Genomic DNA, 18046 nt, shown 5'->3' with positions numbered 1-18046 from the left:
TTTAGTATGACATGTGTAATTGTTTATTTTACCACCACCATGTGATCATTTAAACCGCACACTAAAAAATATGTACGACTTTTTTAAATGAAAAATGTACTATTATTATTTTTTATATGCAAAATCAATCGATATCCTGAACAACACTTAGTTAGGCTAGAATATTCTTCGAAAAACGAGAATTGTAGCGATATGTGGACGCAGAAAAGGGCATAATCCTTAGGGTGTTCATTTTATCACCTCTTTCCCTACTATAAGTATGTTGATTATTTCATTATGAATGATGTTGAAAAATGTGACCGGTGGAAATGTAATTCTTCTAAGAGATACTGAAACATATGTGAATTTTCAATAAGTTTAGTGTTTCAGTGTCGCTCTAGACAGCGAACGATCAACAGTACATGTTAATGCTGAGATTTAATTTGGCTTATTATTGCTCCACGATTTTGTTGGATTTTCTTGGGGTATTACATCAAGCCACCGTTTTTCGCATGTTCCGAGACGAATTTCGTGAGGAGGGACTACCTGAATAGACTGATGTTAAAGATTAAGTCATGTCCACCAGTGTCACCATATCTACAGACTGATCTGTATTTATACAGATTTTACAGACTTTTTAAAACCAAGAATCTGTAGTTACAGATGACAGATGTTTTGAATAACATACAGAATATACAGATTTTTTTAAAAAAAGTTCCAATATTACTAATGGCTTCATGTCAATAATTTTCTCCCCACCTCACCTGTTTCTATATTTTAGGAAATGAATTTCTTTTTGATATTCATATGTATTTCAATCTTACTGTTCATTAGTCATGATGAGTGAAGAGAACTCTGAAATTTGTCCCTACATTGGGAGTTTGTTGAAAGATATTAAAACATATATTTGGTAGTTATCTCTCGCACAACCCAAAGCAAACAAAAATGAGTTCAACTCAATTCAGGAAATGTTAGAGCTTAAACCATTGACACTTCTGAATTCGTCCACAACAAGATGGCTCCTATTCGACCAATCCTATTTTTTAACTAAGTTTTTTCAAGAAGCCAAATGATATCTAGGTTGGAATTGAGGCTCTAGAAACAGCTACAGTAGCTCAATGTAAAAATGATACCTCGGTAACTGTTTCAACTTCCATTACAGCTCAATGTAGCATTGTATAGTGTGTATGTTTGCTGACGCTATATGGATACCATCAACATCGTCAAATGAATAATAGCTATGCAAAACAACAATAATAAAGCTGGAATTATGACTAAAAATTGGACTTATAAATTCAATACAGATATCAATACATATTATTTGGAAAAGAACTAAGATTGTGACTTCGAGAATCCCTCGTCGTCCAATATGCAGTAGTTGCGGGATCAATTGAACGTATAATGAAGAACACGATAATGTTGGAACGTCATTGCTAAAATCGTAAAAACAAAAACAAAATAGAGATTTGCTCCTCTTACTGAAAACCGAATTAACAGAAGATTTTTTGTTTAATTCAAAGTTTAAAATAATCTGAAAAGGAAAATAATTGTTAAAAAATAAGCATTGAACTATCTTTAATTTTATAGTGAGTAAATGAGAGTAGCCTAAAAAAGAATTGTATAACTAATTGAAACTTATTTCTAGAACACACATCTAACCTAAATTGTGAATAGCGCTATCTTAATTAAAGGGTGTGTCACATCAAATTGCATCACGGAAAAAACGCTGTAGAAATTTAATTTTTAGGAATTATATCTTCAGCTTTCGCTTATAATCAGATAAGAGTGTATAGATCACGTTGGCCATGCTTCACTGTCAATTTTTCGTAAATTTGGAAAAATGTCGTCGAACGAAGAAGAGCGTCGTGAATTAATCCTGTACACTCATTTCGAGAATCTGGAGTTGTCACATCGGGACATCGGTAAGATGCTGGGAATCGTCCAATCCACGGTCAGCAGAGTACTAGAACGATACTTCGAGAACCTAACCATCGACCGGAAGGTGAAGAACGGCAAAAATGGATGCTCCGTCAGTGAAAAAGATCACAAGCGCGTAGTTAAGCAGTTTAGACATGATCCGAGAAGTTCGGTCCGGGATGTCGCCAATAAGCTGAATTTGTCAAGTTCATTCGTCCAGCGGACCAAGCAGCGGGAGGGCCTGCGTACATACAAGGTTCAGAAGGCTCCTAACCGCGACGAAAGGCAAAACATGGTGGGGAAGACGCGAGCCCGGAAGCTGTACACCGAAATGCTGACGAAGCCGCATTGCCTGGTAATGGACGACGAAACCTACGTCAAAGCGGACTTTCGTCAGCTGCCGGGCCTGTTGTTCTTCTCCGCAGAGGACAAATTCAGCGTTCCGGAGGAGATTCGCAAGCAGAAACTATCCAAGTTTGCCAAAAAGTACATGGTGTGGCAAGCGATCTGCTCTTGCGGAAAGCGGAGCGCCCTCTTCGTGATGACCGGCACGGTAAACGGGCAGGTTTACCTTAAGGAGTGCCTACAGAAGCGCTTACTACCACTATTGAAGCAGCACGAGGGCCCGACCATCTTCTGACCGGATCTCGCTTCGTGCCACTATTCAAAGGACGTGTTGGAGTGGTACGAAGCCAACGGGGTCACCTTCGTGCCAAAGGAAATGAACCCGCCCAACGCGCCGGAGCTTCGCCCAATAGAGAAATATTGGGCGATTATGAAGCAGGCCCTCCGGAAGAACCCAAAAGTTGTCAAATCGGAGGCGGACTTCAAGAGAAAATGGATTTCTGTTCAAAAAAAAAACTACAACCTGACGTTGTACAGAACCTTATAGACGGGGTAAAGAGGAAGTTGCGAGCATACGGGCTTGGGCTCGAAGTATGAATAAAAAGAAAATGCCAAAAGTTGTTTAATAGTTTTTATTTTACTGTCTAAAATTTTCAAAAGGATCGGTCTACTGGGCGAATGTCTACAGCGTTTTTTCCGTGATGCAATTTGATGTGACACACCCTTTATTATTCAAAGAAGATACTGTAAAACTGTAAGTTTAAAACACATGCCTGAAAGGAGAAAATTTATAATAAAAACTATTTTTCAGCTAAAGCTGATCCATATCAAAATATAAAATCTTTGAGAACGGGTCTGCAAGAAAACAGTTTAACAAAGATAAAAAGATTTTTTTAGAATAGAGACACAGATTTTTTTTTATGGCAACCCTGATGCCCACCCCATTTCTTCCCTTTTTTAAAATATATTCCGAAATCGCATCAAATCGCTATCATTGAACGTAATGTTTTGCGAGTAAAATTTAGCATGCAAGAGCATTTTTGTTTATTTGTTTATTTTTACATTCTCATTTACAAAGATTTTAAGGAGACAAACTATATTTATAAAACTATTATATACTATCATTTTCTATTGATTCTAGAGTGAATAGGATATAAAATCGATTATTAAGGTCGTCTCAACTTTAGTGGAGTGACAGATCATTATGACGCTGAAAAGAGTTAGTTTAGTACTGTAAAAATAATATTTAATGTTATATAGAAACTTTCTTGAATTACTTCAAGAGCGAAGGATAACTCATTATGAATATACCATGCGTACTAAAATTATTAATATATATGCGTAATTTTATATTTGTGGCAATAATGTCGTTGAAAAAAACTACTAGCTCATGACATTGTTGAAAGGTAATTGCGGAACAAATACGAGAAAAATATTTAAAGAACAGAACTGCAAACGTGGAAATTAATTTCTCTCATAATGATGTCACCTGGTCTCCCAGTTATCGAAAATTATTCAATTTTTCCCGGTCTCAATCGAACGTGCTCACCCTGGATCACCAGTCGGATCTACTATTCTCGACCCGACCGCCTCGCTCTATATCATAACTTACAGGATTGGGACATAGGATGAATGGCTCTGTTGAATACAGCGATCAACAGCAACAAGCGCTGAATGAAAAGAAGAGGAATTCTTTGTGTCGGTTCATCGATCATGAAAAAAGGAAAACCGCGGAAGTCAAAGAAGAAAGCGCCCGAACTTGGTCGGTCTGGGTTGTTTGAGGTCCTCCAGGTTCCCATCCTGGACGGTGTGAATAACAAGTTTGTCGTTTTCATCCAAAAGGTAGCCTAATTTAAATGAGAATTGATCGAAAGAATTTCAAACGGATTGGGTACGATTAGCATGAGCACGTTTCCAAACAGTGGATCGGTAATCTCATCGGTCGGGGTTTCTTGCTGTTTTTGGAAAGTTTCAGATGATTCAAAAAATCTGATATTATATGTTATTCTGTTTGACACATTTTTTTTCGCGAAAAAGCAGGGATGACATTTTTGTTAGTCATTAGACAGGCCCTATATTTTTCACTTCAGTCAGAGTTTCAATTTTTTTCAATGAAACGTCGGTATCCTTTCAACCGATCTGCTACAATGCCACTAAACCTGCTTCCAAACATGCCGGCAAATTTCTTTTAATCTTCCGAAATACCGTGCCGAACGTCAAAGTCAAATTGTCAACCAAACTATGTGCGATTATGGGTATCAATAGCAGGAAAAAACATGCTCTCGTTTTCCGTCGCCCTTCCGAACCATTGAAGGAAAAGCCGAAATCTGTCAACGGTCCCACGTATCCCACGGAACAAAAAATCTAGAAGAAAATCGCTGACACCAAACGCACCGAAAGCGGACATCAAACGAAGCGAATAACCGAGGAGAAAAGTCATTTACAGGCTAGTTTTCATTGTTGAATGGAGATGTTTTCATTTATTTGAGTTTATTGAAATACTTACAAGTCATTCCGAAGGGTTTCAAAGGTGAGAAAGCCGGCAATTGGAAGAAGAAAAAAAACAACAATACGTCATCTATATGGAGTAATAGGCAAGCTTCTTCTAAACATTCCAAAGCTGCGCTATTATTGAGCCCTGAATGGTGGAAGAAATCGTGGTCGGAAACTAAATGGGCAATAAGTGATTTGTCCGAATGTACAACAAGAGGGAACCATGCTTTCAATGGTAACAAAACCCGAAGCGGCAAAATCAAATATCTCAACAGAATCAGAAAAGCGTTGTCGTCGCGTTTGGGTTAACCATTTTCCACGATCTAAAATATTTGTACCACCTCAAAGCAAGGTTGTGCACTCATATGCAAATGGGATACGCGACCATTTTCTCACCTCATCGCGCGTACAAAGGCGTCTGCCAATGGAAATAAATGTAAATATTGCATTATTCATTCACATCAATTGTGCGCCGTTTTTCGCTTTCGTGACGGTTGGTTTTTGTTTTGCTGCGTGTGACACACGGGTAAACCCCGTTCGAGTGTAAAGGTTCCTCCACAATCGTATCATCTTCGAGCGCGATCGACCGAAGACCGGCGCCGTCTGTTTCCCTTAACAGCCATTTGAATATGCAAATTACCGTGCAGCCATTTATAGTCGTTGTCAAACAGCAATCGAGCGATTTCTCATGCACAGAGATGAAATATTCAGAAAATGATGTACCTCTCATAATAGTGGAATACTTTAGAAAAGTCCCTTTTTGGGGAGGATCGTTCAAAACAATGAGACATAAATTCATCAGACATTTTCCAATACTTGCCAAGCGAGGAACATCATCCTTTCTTTTACCCCACCTTCCAAAACAAATTTATCGCGGCCATTAATGCAGCTAAAACATTCTGTTATTTAACAGTGAAAAAAATCTAACATTCACTGTTTCTTTCCCTGATCCGCTCTGCGGAACCGACCTACCGAACAATCAGATCCCGTTTAGTTTTGTCAAAAGTTGTGTAAACTGTCAAAACCGTGAACAAAAAAAAAATCTATTTCAACTAAGTTTTTCGTGCACTATTGCACTACTACTCTTCAATGGAAGAGCCTTTGTTTGCCATGCTGCAAGGGTGCCCCTTCCCAAATTTAGAGAAAAAAGGGTTCGTCGTCACGATTGGGAACACGATACGTAAGCAGTTTGAAGCGCGCATTCAGTTGCTGGGCATTTGAAACAGTTTGGGAGAGCGAGAAATAAAAAAAAAATAGATGAATGATAACATCAACGTATGGAAACAAAAAGTTATGGAACGTATTTTCAGGCCACGCGAAAAAAAGGGGTGCCATGATGAAGCGACACAATTTACGGCGGAACTGATTTGGTTGAAATAAACATAAATAAACAGTGTGCATGTGCTGCGCAATCGAGAATTAGTTCCGATATGAAGTTATGAATTTGCGTTTCGGATTTGAATGCGATGTTAGTCCCGGAACAAAACATACAGCTGTCATTGGAGGAACGGCGAACGATTGATGACTTCATTATAAAGCACCAGTGGAATTACATGTAATGCTCAAATTACGTGAATATATACGAATGACGTACGCAAAATTTGATTTTAACACGGATTGCAAAACTGTTTTCCACTATAGCTGTACTCTTAATAACTTCCCGAAACTATAAAGATCTATGCGATGTTTTCGATAGTATACGAAATAATAAATAATAAATCTTGAAAATCTTTTAAATCCGGACATTTTTTTTATTATATTTTATATCATACCAAAACCATAAAATCTCATGCATGTTGGATTGGTGTGGCTGATACATCGTCCATGCATCGGGTAGAAAATATCAAACAAATTTATGAAAAAAAATATTTTGATGGATTTCGCACATAGTCGTCTATGGGATTTGCACAACCCTCATAATTACGCATTTCCCGTCACTTTACAATTGCTGCCGGTCACGACTGCTAATTCTCAAACAACTGCAGAGCCATTTTCTTCATCCTTTAGGTATACAATCCATTTCTTATTATCATATCTACAGTGACTCTTAATAGATACCTAAATCTACAATAACAATTCGATACCTGACCGATCGATCAAGTGACTCAGGGCCCCTCAACTGACCATCTTTGTGTGTTATTCTAGCTACTATGTCCTCGCAACAATCATCATGTGACGATAATTCCAGTCCCTTACCGCCGAGATGAAAAATAGAAGTTGGGAAGATTCACGGGTTCTGCTTGTGTTAAACTTCGATTGTATTAGTAGCCAGGAATATAGGAAGTTCACATACCAGGCATAACAGTAAGTTACTCAAATGGTACAAAATGAATGTATCAACGAATAACGTTGAAAGAGGATATACAGAAAATAATTACATATTTCCAAAAAATATTTTTCGCATTGCATTCATCATTTAAAAAATAAACAAAACATGTCACGAACCAAAATGTTTAATTTTTTTTATTTCTTCTTATATCAGAATTAATATTTTAATTATTACTATGTTTGGATTTTAGAGCATCTTCATGGTAGTTCATCTCTTGTCAGCAATTTTAATTTCTTTTTTAACAATTAGGGTGCTGAACACTTCATTCGGCATCGAAAAAAAACGATTTTTCAAATTTCCTTTCTCCCCTTGGAAGATTTTCGAGGATAAAAAAATCAAAACTTTGAGTGTTTTGAGGCACCCCTAAATCATATGCGATTGAGCTGAAACTTTGCACGGATTATTTTTTTGGGCCAATAAACAAAATGTACATGGTCGGTTTTTGAAATTTGACATGACCATTTTCACTGCCACCCTAATATTTATCTATCATTTCAATAAAATCTGAGATGACCATTTTGAAAAAAATCGATTTTTAGTTTTTGAAATCAATTTTTTTCAGTGTAGGATTTGAAAAAATATTTTTTCAGTATTTTTTCACTTATTTTCCAAATGGCTTGATTAGGTAAGGTCTTCACGCTCAGAAAGTTTCATTACGTTCTGAGAGGGTCATGCCAATCCCATAGATGAGTTCGCGTGGAATCCGTCTTCTATAACATCAGGAATAGCTGTGTTTCGTAGCCTCCTTGCTAAAGTCCACAGTGGTTTGAGAGAAGTGATTCTATCGAGAGTGCATACATGCTTGCCGTTTTAAAGATGGGCTGCTAAATATATGTCTGCTGGTCCCTTTGATAAATTGGGAAACCAACGATACGCCAGACAATTTCAACGGAGCCGATGTACCGGTCTATTTGGAACCACATTACCACAACCTCAAGCACAGCCGTGTCGTTGGTGAAATCGACTTTTGCATTCTTAAAACCAAAACCGTGCGACTCAAGTTCAATCGTTCTATGCAACTGTGGCAACCATGACTTGCCACAAATCAAACGTCAAAATAATGAATCCGTATTCGTGGAGCAATTTACTCTCTATCGGATTGGCAGACCCGAACACAATTTCAAATTGTTAAAATTTGAAAAAAAATTACTCGATGTCATTTGAATAAATAGAAGATATGGTCCCTAAATTTGTTTTTTTTATAAATTTCTTTGCATTTCCACCAACATTTTATCCATAATATAAAATTACATCAGACATAATTTTCGTAGAATATTTTTCCCCACTTGCGGAGAATGTGTTACTTTTTTACATAGAATACATATTTGATACGGTAGAGCTAATTTTTGTTTATAATTTTTGTTTCAATCCATTATCATATCAACACGGAGTTCAATTCCGTCTATATGGAATTGCGTGGCAAGGGTGCCACATTTGAACAACGCGATTGGACTTGAGTCGAATGGGTTACAGAGAGCAAAATTGTGATCCGTTCGGGTAATTCTGACTCGATCGGATTTCAGAATACGTGTAAGTAATTGATCGGTAAACAGATCTGGAATTTTTGAGGCAATTACACTATCGAATTTAAAAAAAATGTGTATGAGGAAATCCTTGCTTTTTTCATTCCACCGAATACATCCAGAAGTATGTGGAACCGAATCCGACCGGACTTCAAGCACGCGTCATGACAATGCATTGCGCTTTGGCATGGCAATGGCAAAGGCTGGGTTGACTCTGCTCATGATAGCGTCTCGGAAGTGAAGGAAGTGAGGAAGAATACCCTCACGCCCCGTTTGTTGATTGTGTCGTAGGAATCACTCTCTACCTTCGCGTACATGTCGACCATAAATTGTTGCCAATGCATGCAAATGACGGGATCTCGTTGTTTAATATTTATGCAATATCCGTCTTGTCCCTTCAAAACGGCTGGAGGGTTTTTCGTCAAAGAAACCTTTCTGACTTGCACTGTAGTTACACATGTGATTTTGTCACTCAGAATACATCGAACGTGTATAGCATGGCATAAAAATATCAACCAAGTACTAATAAAAACGATGCAAGTAATACTACGTTGAGAAGGCGAACATTCAGAACGTTAGTTAAAGAAGATCAAGGATAGAGGCGTATGAACGGTATGTGTCAATGATGAATTCAATTTTTTTGTTTTTTCACAATCACAATTACTCGCGTCACTGTGCAGTCACTTACAATGGTTTAAGTAAAACTTGCATTTTGAATATCCACACGTTCTCTCCAGCTCCTGATAAAACATAATTGATGACAATAGCGAGGTTGTCTATATATAATCCTGACGCAGACTAAGACGCATCAAACCTGATACTGACTTTTCAAATCCGTTGCTCCGTTCTCGAGCTAAATCGTGAGGAACGGAAACCAAGTCAATCTTATTTATATAGATGAAAGAATCGGCTATTACTTTTCGGGCAATTTATGGTGCATAGTTTTCCCAATAAATTTTAAAATCAAATCGGAACAACTTGGTCGCATAGATGAACATTATAGTGTTCGAATTTGAATTTCAATATTTCAATTTGGAATATATCTGGAGAATTTTCGAATGAGAAGTTCAAAAAATGCATAACAAGTACACATTTCTATTTGCCTGTACATATTAATCGACCTATGGAACATACTGTATTTTTTGTAAACACATCTTTCAATTGATAAAATATATTACAGATTTTTCTAATGCATAATTTATTTTGATATTTTTATCTTCTGTTCCTGCTCCTATAATACTTTCTACATTGAGTAACCCATACATGTGCTCTATGATTGACATGCTTTTAGTTTCGTCCAAATTTTTATAACATGATATTGAATCCTATAAATATGAATACACATGACTGGCATACATTCTGTGAAACATATATTGGGAATTTGTTTTTTTGCAGAAAATGTTTTATTTATCATCTAAGTTTATATTACCGCCTTCTAAATAGCCCCTTCTGAGGCAATACCCTTTCTCCAAGGAACAAATCTGTCATTCAAACACTTTATATAGCTGTATTCAGGAATTGCCACTTCACGATTCGTTTTTATGTCTTCAATGTTAACAAAACGGGTCAAACTGGGTCGAAGTGGTAATTTGAGTTTCGGAAATAAGAAAAAGTCACACGGGGCCATATCTGGAGAGTACGGTGCTTATTCAATCACATTCGTGCCATTTTTGGTCAAAAATTCGTTCACAATAATCGATCGATGAGCTGGTATCATCGTGGTGCAAAATCCAAGTGTTATTACTCCACAAATCTGGCGGTTTGCATCGGATTTCCTCTCTCATCTCATAATAGTACATTGGATTATAATGAGGAGTGACGGTGACGGCCGCACAGTCACTTTAGAGTCTTTTTAGCAATCTTTACAACTTTCGAGACTACATAACTTTTCCAATAAAATCGCGACTATTACCTGCTGAATTCAAACTAAATTTATTCTTACCTAATAACATAAACTCCTAGTTGTTGAAATCGGGATGCTATGAAAAAGCCCCACTTAGCGTAAATTGTGTATCCAGCCTACTTTCATCGTTCAGAATCTTCTAAAATCCTTTAATATTTGTCTGCTGATTCTTTCCATAGATTTTTTATTCAGAAACATTGTTACGTACAATTACATCTTTCCGAAAAGTTGTACTGACGCCAAATGATGCCCATTCCATGACTCGGCACATTGTAGCGCAATGGGAGATAATTTCTGGAAGTCATAATTTTCGGATTAGATTGCTCCTGGTGAAGTTCCAGGATTTGAAAAGAAAACGATGACTACAATTTACCATATCTTCCAAGGATCGCCGCATCGATTCTATCTGGTTGCAAATATCTGCTTCTTCGACACCTGATAATTTACCACCAAAAGGATTACACACTGCTTCTGTTGTTTTCCGGCACTTCGGAAGCACGCTGGAAAAACAGAGGATGAGGAAGGGTGGCCACCTGCTCGAAGAGAAATACATTTATGATAATTATTGCCGAGTGAACCATCTATTTATAGGAAACGATCATTCTGTTAATGATTTTATGGAACAATTGGTTGGGTAGACCAGTTGACCAAAAATATTATTTGTATTTTGAATGAGAAAAATTGCTTACAAAATTGCATTTACTCATACCCTCAGCTATAATTGAAATTATAACTGACGGTATGAGTAAATGTGTGGCAAATGGATCACTCCAGCTTTTCAGACGCATGAAAACTTGTTCATTGTTTTTCATATGCTTGTTTTCCTTAAGTTTCAAATCAAACCTGATTCCATTGATAACCTGTCAAACAGGTATTTAATCATTGTATAAATCCATTTGTTCAAACAAGTGCAGAAATAGCCAATGAACCACGAGAAAAAGGAAAGTTAGGATCTTTCCTAAGCTTGATGTTGATATGTCTGGAATTTTTTACTTGCATGTATGGTAAGGTAAACGATTTTGGTTTGTCCAGTCGAAAATATGATCATGGTTTGTCCACTTTTTTGAATGCTCTAATTCAGTACACCTTTGTCAAATCAGGTATTCGAATGTTTCAAAACATATAAATAAAATTGTTTTTTTTTCATGATATGATATTTGATATTTCAGTAGTTTTATAGTATATTTTCATGGAATCAAATGTTTTAAAGGATTATAAAATACACCATCTATGGGTGTCAATGCGCCCCCCATTCGAGCTAACTTTTAATCGATCACCAGATGATTATTTCGCACGTATTAAGACCATTTCTGGATTATAACACTTACAAATATTGTAAACATCATTCTTGCACACCATTTGTATCAGATTTACATAGCTAAACCATGTAATTAACGCATTTCGATGACCTCAATTCTGATCATGAGTTGTCCGATTCACTAATGTTGTTTTGTCCACATGATTTCTATGGTAACCGGTTGGTCTACTTGAGAATTCGAATGCTTTCGTTAAAAAATTGTGATTTCTAAAGCCGGACAAATCATGATCATTTTTTGGACAAACCATGATCATAATTCCTCTTTGAGGAAAATCGTTAAAAAACATAAAAATTTGAATAATTTCAACAAACCCAAACTCGTATTGATTATATGTGATTTTCATCAAGAAAAATCGATTTGCATCCACCCTAAATGATCTTGGTTTGTCCGATTTAGGGTGTTTTCACGCAACTATTAAATGCAAATCGATTTTTCTTCATAATCATCTGGTGATCGATTAAAAGCTAGCTCGAATGGGGGGCGCATTGACACCCATAGATGGTGTATTTTGTAATCCTTTAAAACATTTGATTCCGTAAAAATATACTATAAAACTACTGTAAAAAAATGAGGGGCGCATTGATACCAATAGAAGATGGAATTCATAGTTCTTTAAAACATGTGAACCCTTAAAAATATACTGTAAAATTACTGTAAATCATGAAAAAGACAATTTTATTTATATGTTTTGAAATACGCGTTGAATTAGAGCAATTAAAAAAGTGGACAAACCATGATCATACTTTCGACTGGACAAACCAAAATCATTTACCTTACTATTGATTTAGATAACATTATAAATTTTCTCTCTTTTTCTTTGATTTTAAATTTGGTTAATAATGCATAACGCCATGAAATGGGACAATAGTGTATTTAATTCTGCAGATATGCATCTTTGAACCCAAAAAGCCCGCTAAAAAGGCAGCTTACCGTCAAAGCACCTCGTCATCTTGCTTAATTCTCAGCCGTATTTATTTAGGACCTTAGGACTCTCACAAAACGTAATTATCATCATTATATTACTGTTCGCCACGTCGGAGGCGCTGCCATCTAAAAGGTGTGTAATTATCGAAACGGGCGGTTCTCGGCATCAAAACGGCATGGAAGACAACTGAAGAAGCTCGGCCTGGCCAGCGGCAGCGAAAGGCGTGGATTTTGAGAAGCACAGTAGTGGAACGCCGCTGCTGGCCGCGCGGCCTGTTTGTGGACCATGTTGGTAAAGCAAAGGCCAACGAGCATGACGTCTCGAGCCCGCCAAACAAAAGCCATCCATACAATCGGTGAAAATCATAACGTCGGAACTTTCGGAACGAGGTAGCAAAAACCGGCAGATGCGATGTGTATCAAACGGCAAATCAGTGGATAATTAGAGGGATGAAACTTTGTGATGTTCTGTGGAACAGCGATCACTCAATGTTTCCGACCAGGCCAGGCCGAACACGGGGCTGGCGCTTTATTGTTTTGGCGGGTTGTGGGTTTTGCTGAATCACAGCATCCGACATCGAATCGCGCGCTGCGTTCGCGCTTGCGACGAGGTTACTCGCGGCGATTGTGCTTAGTGATTATGTATTATTGGGGGCAGCGGGTTTCCTTTTTTAAGTTTGTTTAGAAAATTATTGGAATTTTCGAGCCCAATATTTAGCATCGTGAGTCGGTGGAATGCTTTGTGCTGGTGAAGCTTGTGTGCAAAACTTCACGGGTGAAATTTACATATTCAGAGGCGGCGATAGCAGCACCGACGGAAAGTCGTTGTACGACCAGGTCTCTCTACGTAGAGCGCAGTGGGAAAAGTCGTAATTATTTTGAGCCAAAGAGAATACAATTCGAGTATTCATTCATGAGTTTTCTGAATTGAGTGGTGCGGTCTTATTGAGGACCGTTTGAGCGGGATGAATAATGATACGGTCGGATCTATGTAGGAAAATAATTGAAAGATCAGCAGATAAATTTTTTGCTGATCTACTCTTCGTGTGATAATACTTAGTTTGCATTACTTGGTTTCTGTTATCAGTTAAAACTTTAATTTAGATTGTACCATGATTTGTTTCAATATTCAATTCAACAATTCAGTTCAAAATTTTACCTATTACTATACTCTTCATTTCTCGGTTCTTTTCGAGATCCTGCTTGTGGAACATTGGAAACCTTTTGCGATATTGATTTTTACGCCTTTATTGTTACTGATATTGTAGCGCATAGGGGTTGAAAATATCGATGGGGAAAATGTAAGCTTTGTTGAAATGATTATAGCACAAAGATATGTATCTGAATCGGTAACACAAATTCCACAGCGAATTCCTTTTTTTCATTTCACGTATAAATGACTTGACCCGTGGCCGAGTGGTTAGCGTCTCACATTATCATGCCGGGTGTTCGGGTTCGATTCCCGTTCTGGCCGGGGGATTTTTTCGTCAAAGAAATTTCCTTCGACTTGCACTGTGATCACGCGTATTCTAGAGCTTGCCCCTCGGAATACATTCAAGGCGTGTTATTTGGCTTAGAAAATCTCAACTAAGTATTATTAAATGACGCTAGTTAATGCATACGTTGAGATGGCAAAAGTTCCACAGGGAACGTTAACGCCATTCAAGGGATAAATGACTTGAGGATACCTAAATCAGACCAACAAAATGTCTTTCTTTCTGACAAGTCTTGAGATTTTCTGACAAGCAATTCTTCTCAGTGTGTCTCTCATTGCCTAAAAATACGTTCGGAAACTAAACTGGGTAGAAGATGACTTCCAATAACTTCAATTCTTCAACTCGACGGGAGATAACTTCAGGAAGCTGTAATTATTGGGATAACAACGCTTCTGTACTCATTATGGGCAGAAAGATAGAGTTCTGCAAGTAACGGTGAACACGTTGTTTCCGCATGTTCGGATAATGGGTCAAGTAATCTGTCGGTACAGTCGACGAACAGTAGATGAAATTGATGTCCATATCCAATGCGAATCTGCTGTGAGGAAAGATTTCTAATACCGGTCGGACTCGATTATCCGGAGTATTGATTTTTTTTCACTCCGGATAATCGAATCCTCCGGATAATCGAGTCAAAACATTTTTTTTTTCTTCATTTGTTTTTTTTTTGCATGTATTTTTGGTTTTTTGAAAATAAAAGAGGAATTTGATTTTTGATTCATCCCCTTAAAGTCAGAAAACACCTTTCTCACATGAAAAAAAATAATTTATCCAGATTCCCTCAGGAGGTGATAGACGATCATATTTGATGAAAAAAAATCCTCCTACGCATATGTTCGAATTTCAACAATGACATAGTAACAGAACTTTTTTTTCTGTTTCGGACTCTGTTGCTTCAAACTGGCTATACATTGAAAAGTACGCTACGGAAGACGATTTTGATGATATCATTTGAAAGATGACAAAAAATTTAGTACACGATATAGTAGTGGAACAACTAAATTAGTGAAATTTAATAACATTTTGGAAGTGAAACACTTAACACATTAAGGACCGCACGTTTTGGGACAAACTTGAGCGCTTCATTTGTTCGGATTCCACGAATGAGATCGTTTTCTTCGGTGAAGCCATCGGTAGGTGTTGTTAGATTCTTGGCAAATCAAGGATCTAACCATCAAGTGTAGAAAATACGGGTTATTTCGTGATCCATTTGTAACAGACGGAACGCGAAACACTAGAAAACTCGTGAGCGGTCCGCAATGTGTTAGAAGTTCATAATTTTTAATGTGTTATTATTAATTTTAACCTCAAAATTTATTTCTATCAATTAAAATGAAGTTCTTTAACCGCTCCATAATTTGTTCTTTGACGCACAACTTCTATCTTTCTTAATTTGGCTGCAATATCGATATGAACAATTACTGGTGAAAATTCAAGCAAAATCTTCAAAAATCACGCCATTTTTGAAATATAAAAAAAATATTTTTTTCCAAACTGTATATAATCGAGACCAAAATTGTATATAATCGAATAACATATAATCAAGTCTGTATATAATCGAGTCCGACCTGTACTGTATTCTATTAGTCAAATCATTTCATTTGATACCAATATTGAGGGGATTGCAAAAAATACAAAGTCGACAATTTTGTGGCGGCGACCTTTTCGAATTTATGTTGTTTATAGTGTAGTGTATTCTCCAAATCAAGCCATTCAGACATTTTTTTGCGGCGGCCAAATTGAATTTTTCAAGATCATGGAATACGCAGTTTTATAATGACAGTAGAATTAAATGTATGTTCCAAATTTCAGATCAATGAATCAACAGGAACGGGGTCAATTTTCTATTAATGTGGGACAACCCAAGGAGCTCCCTTGGCCGAGTGGTTAGCGTCATAACTAACATGCCGGGTGTTCGGGTTCGATTCCCGTTCTGGTCGGGGGAATTTTTCGTCAAAGAAATTTCCTCCGACTTGCACTGTGATCACGCGTATTCTAGAGCTTGCCACTCAGAATGCATTCAAGGCGTGTTATTTGGCATAGAAATCTCAACTAAGTACTAATAAAAATGACGCAAGTAATACTACGTTGAGACGGCGAAGTTCCTCTAGGAACGTTAGTGACATTGAAGAAGAAGAAGAAGAAGAAGAAGAAGAAGGGACAACCCAACAAACATCCAAACATATATAGAAACTGGTCAAGCTGTATGAAACCATTCAAAAAGTAATTAGTTGTTTGGGGACTGCGGCCATCTTGAAATTGGTTTTTCATTATCTGCTATGTTCTACTAGTCGAGAACTTTCTTTTGATACATTTTTGGGCATTTTTCATAAATAACTGTGTTCTACTAGTCAAGCCCTTTCATTTGATACCCATATTTGATGGGGTTCTGAGAAAATATGTAATCCACCATTTTGTAGTGGCCGTTATTTTAGATTTGCATTTTTCATAAATAACTGTATTCTACTAGTCAAGCCCTTTCTTTTGATACCCATATTAGCTATTCAATACAGAATTATTGTACAAATTATTCAAAATTTCCGAAAATCAAAAATAAAATGCTCCGGATAATCGAGACCGACCTGTATTAACTAATTTACATTGGGTTACCGTATTAGAATTGTCAGCCAATGAATCGAATCAGTATTCTGGAATAATGGTTCGACCTACAATTTTCATTAGACATACAGCGAAAATAATATTATAAAAAGAAACATTTTCTGGCAACATACATTTTTGTTACGTAAACTTATATCTTCACGAGAAGGTCCATGACGCTCAATCCATGACTCTGTACAATGTACCTCATCGAAAGATAATCTCTGGAAGTCATAATTTTCGGATTAGTCGACTTCTGGAAGGGTTCAGGAATTTGAAATGAAAACGATGACTACAATTTACTACATCTTTCAAGGATCGCCGCATGGATTCTATCAGGTTGCATAAATCAGCTCTTACGACACCTGATAATTTCTTACTAAAAGGATTATACTTTTTTGTTATTTTACGGCACTTCGGAAGCATGCTGGAAAACAGAGGATGTGCATTGATTTACCTGCTAGAACAAAAAATAGCTTAAAAGATTTCAACTCATGAAAATGTGAATGAAGAACAATAACATAACATGTAACTCGATAATGCTTTTGCAGGGAAAGGGTGGTGGATAGAGGGAGCTGAGAATTCAGTAACTTATCTCTTTTATTATTAAATTTCGGACGCCTACGCAACACGTACGAAGATGTAATCAGTCGGACATTGTCCCGCAGATGGGCAGCTTCGCGCCCGAAACCTGTCGACATAAGGTAAATTTTAATTCGTTTAATTAAGTAAGAACAATAAGTGTTATGTCTTGTCTCGCGTCGCGTCTTATAAGTGGGGTGGTGGATAGAGTTTTTCGCTATTGATTAGGAATTAAAATCTTTGAATCGTTTGGTTTGGTATGACTATATTTCAAGTTTTGATCTGATGATATACAGATCAGTTTCGATTGACAATACTGACGTAATAAACAATTTTCGTCGAATTCCGAGCTTTGGGTTTCTTATCACCGAAAGAAATATTACCTAAGGTGGAAATATTACCTAAGGTAGTGTACGAACGTCAAAAAAGTATGTTACTTCGCAATTTTGACGTAGGACTACGTCTTTCATTTCTATACCGGGGTGTAAAATCAAAGTTTCGAAAACGAAAGCGTTACGCCGGAGACCGATATTTTGAGCGTTAATAGCTCCTAAACAACTGAACGAAATGGTATGATAAACACTTCATTCGAAAGATAAAATGTCTACGCGTTATATACTTGTTACTTTTTGATCCAA

The sequence above is a fragment of the Toxorhynchites rutilus genome, chromosome 3 (assembly GCF_029784135.1).
Source record: "Toxorhynchites rutilus septentrionalis strain SRP chromosome 3, ASM2978413v1, whole genome shotgun sequence".
Taxonomy (NCBI): Eukaryota; Metazoa; Arthropoda; class Insecta; order Diptera; family Culicidae; genus Toxorhynchites; species Toxorhynchites rutilus.
The sequence above is the reverse complement of the archived record's forward strand: the minus strand, read 5'-3'. Positions refer to the sequence as shown.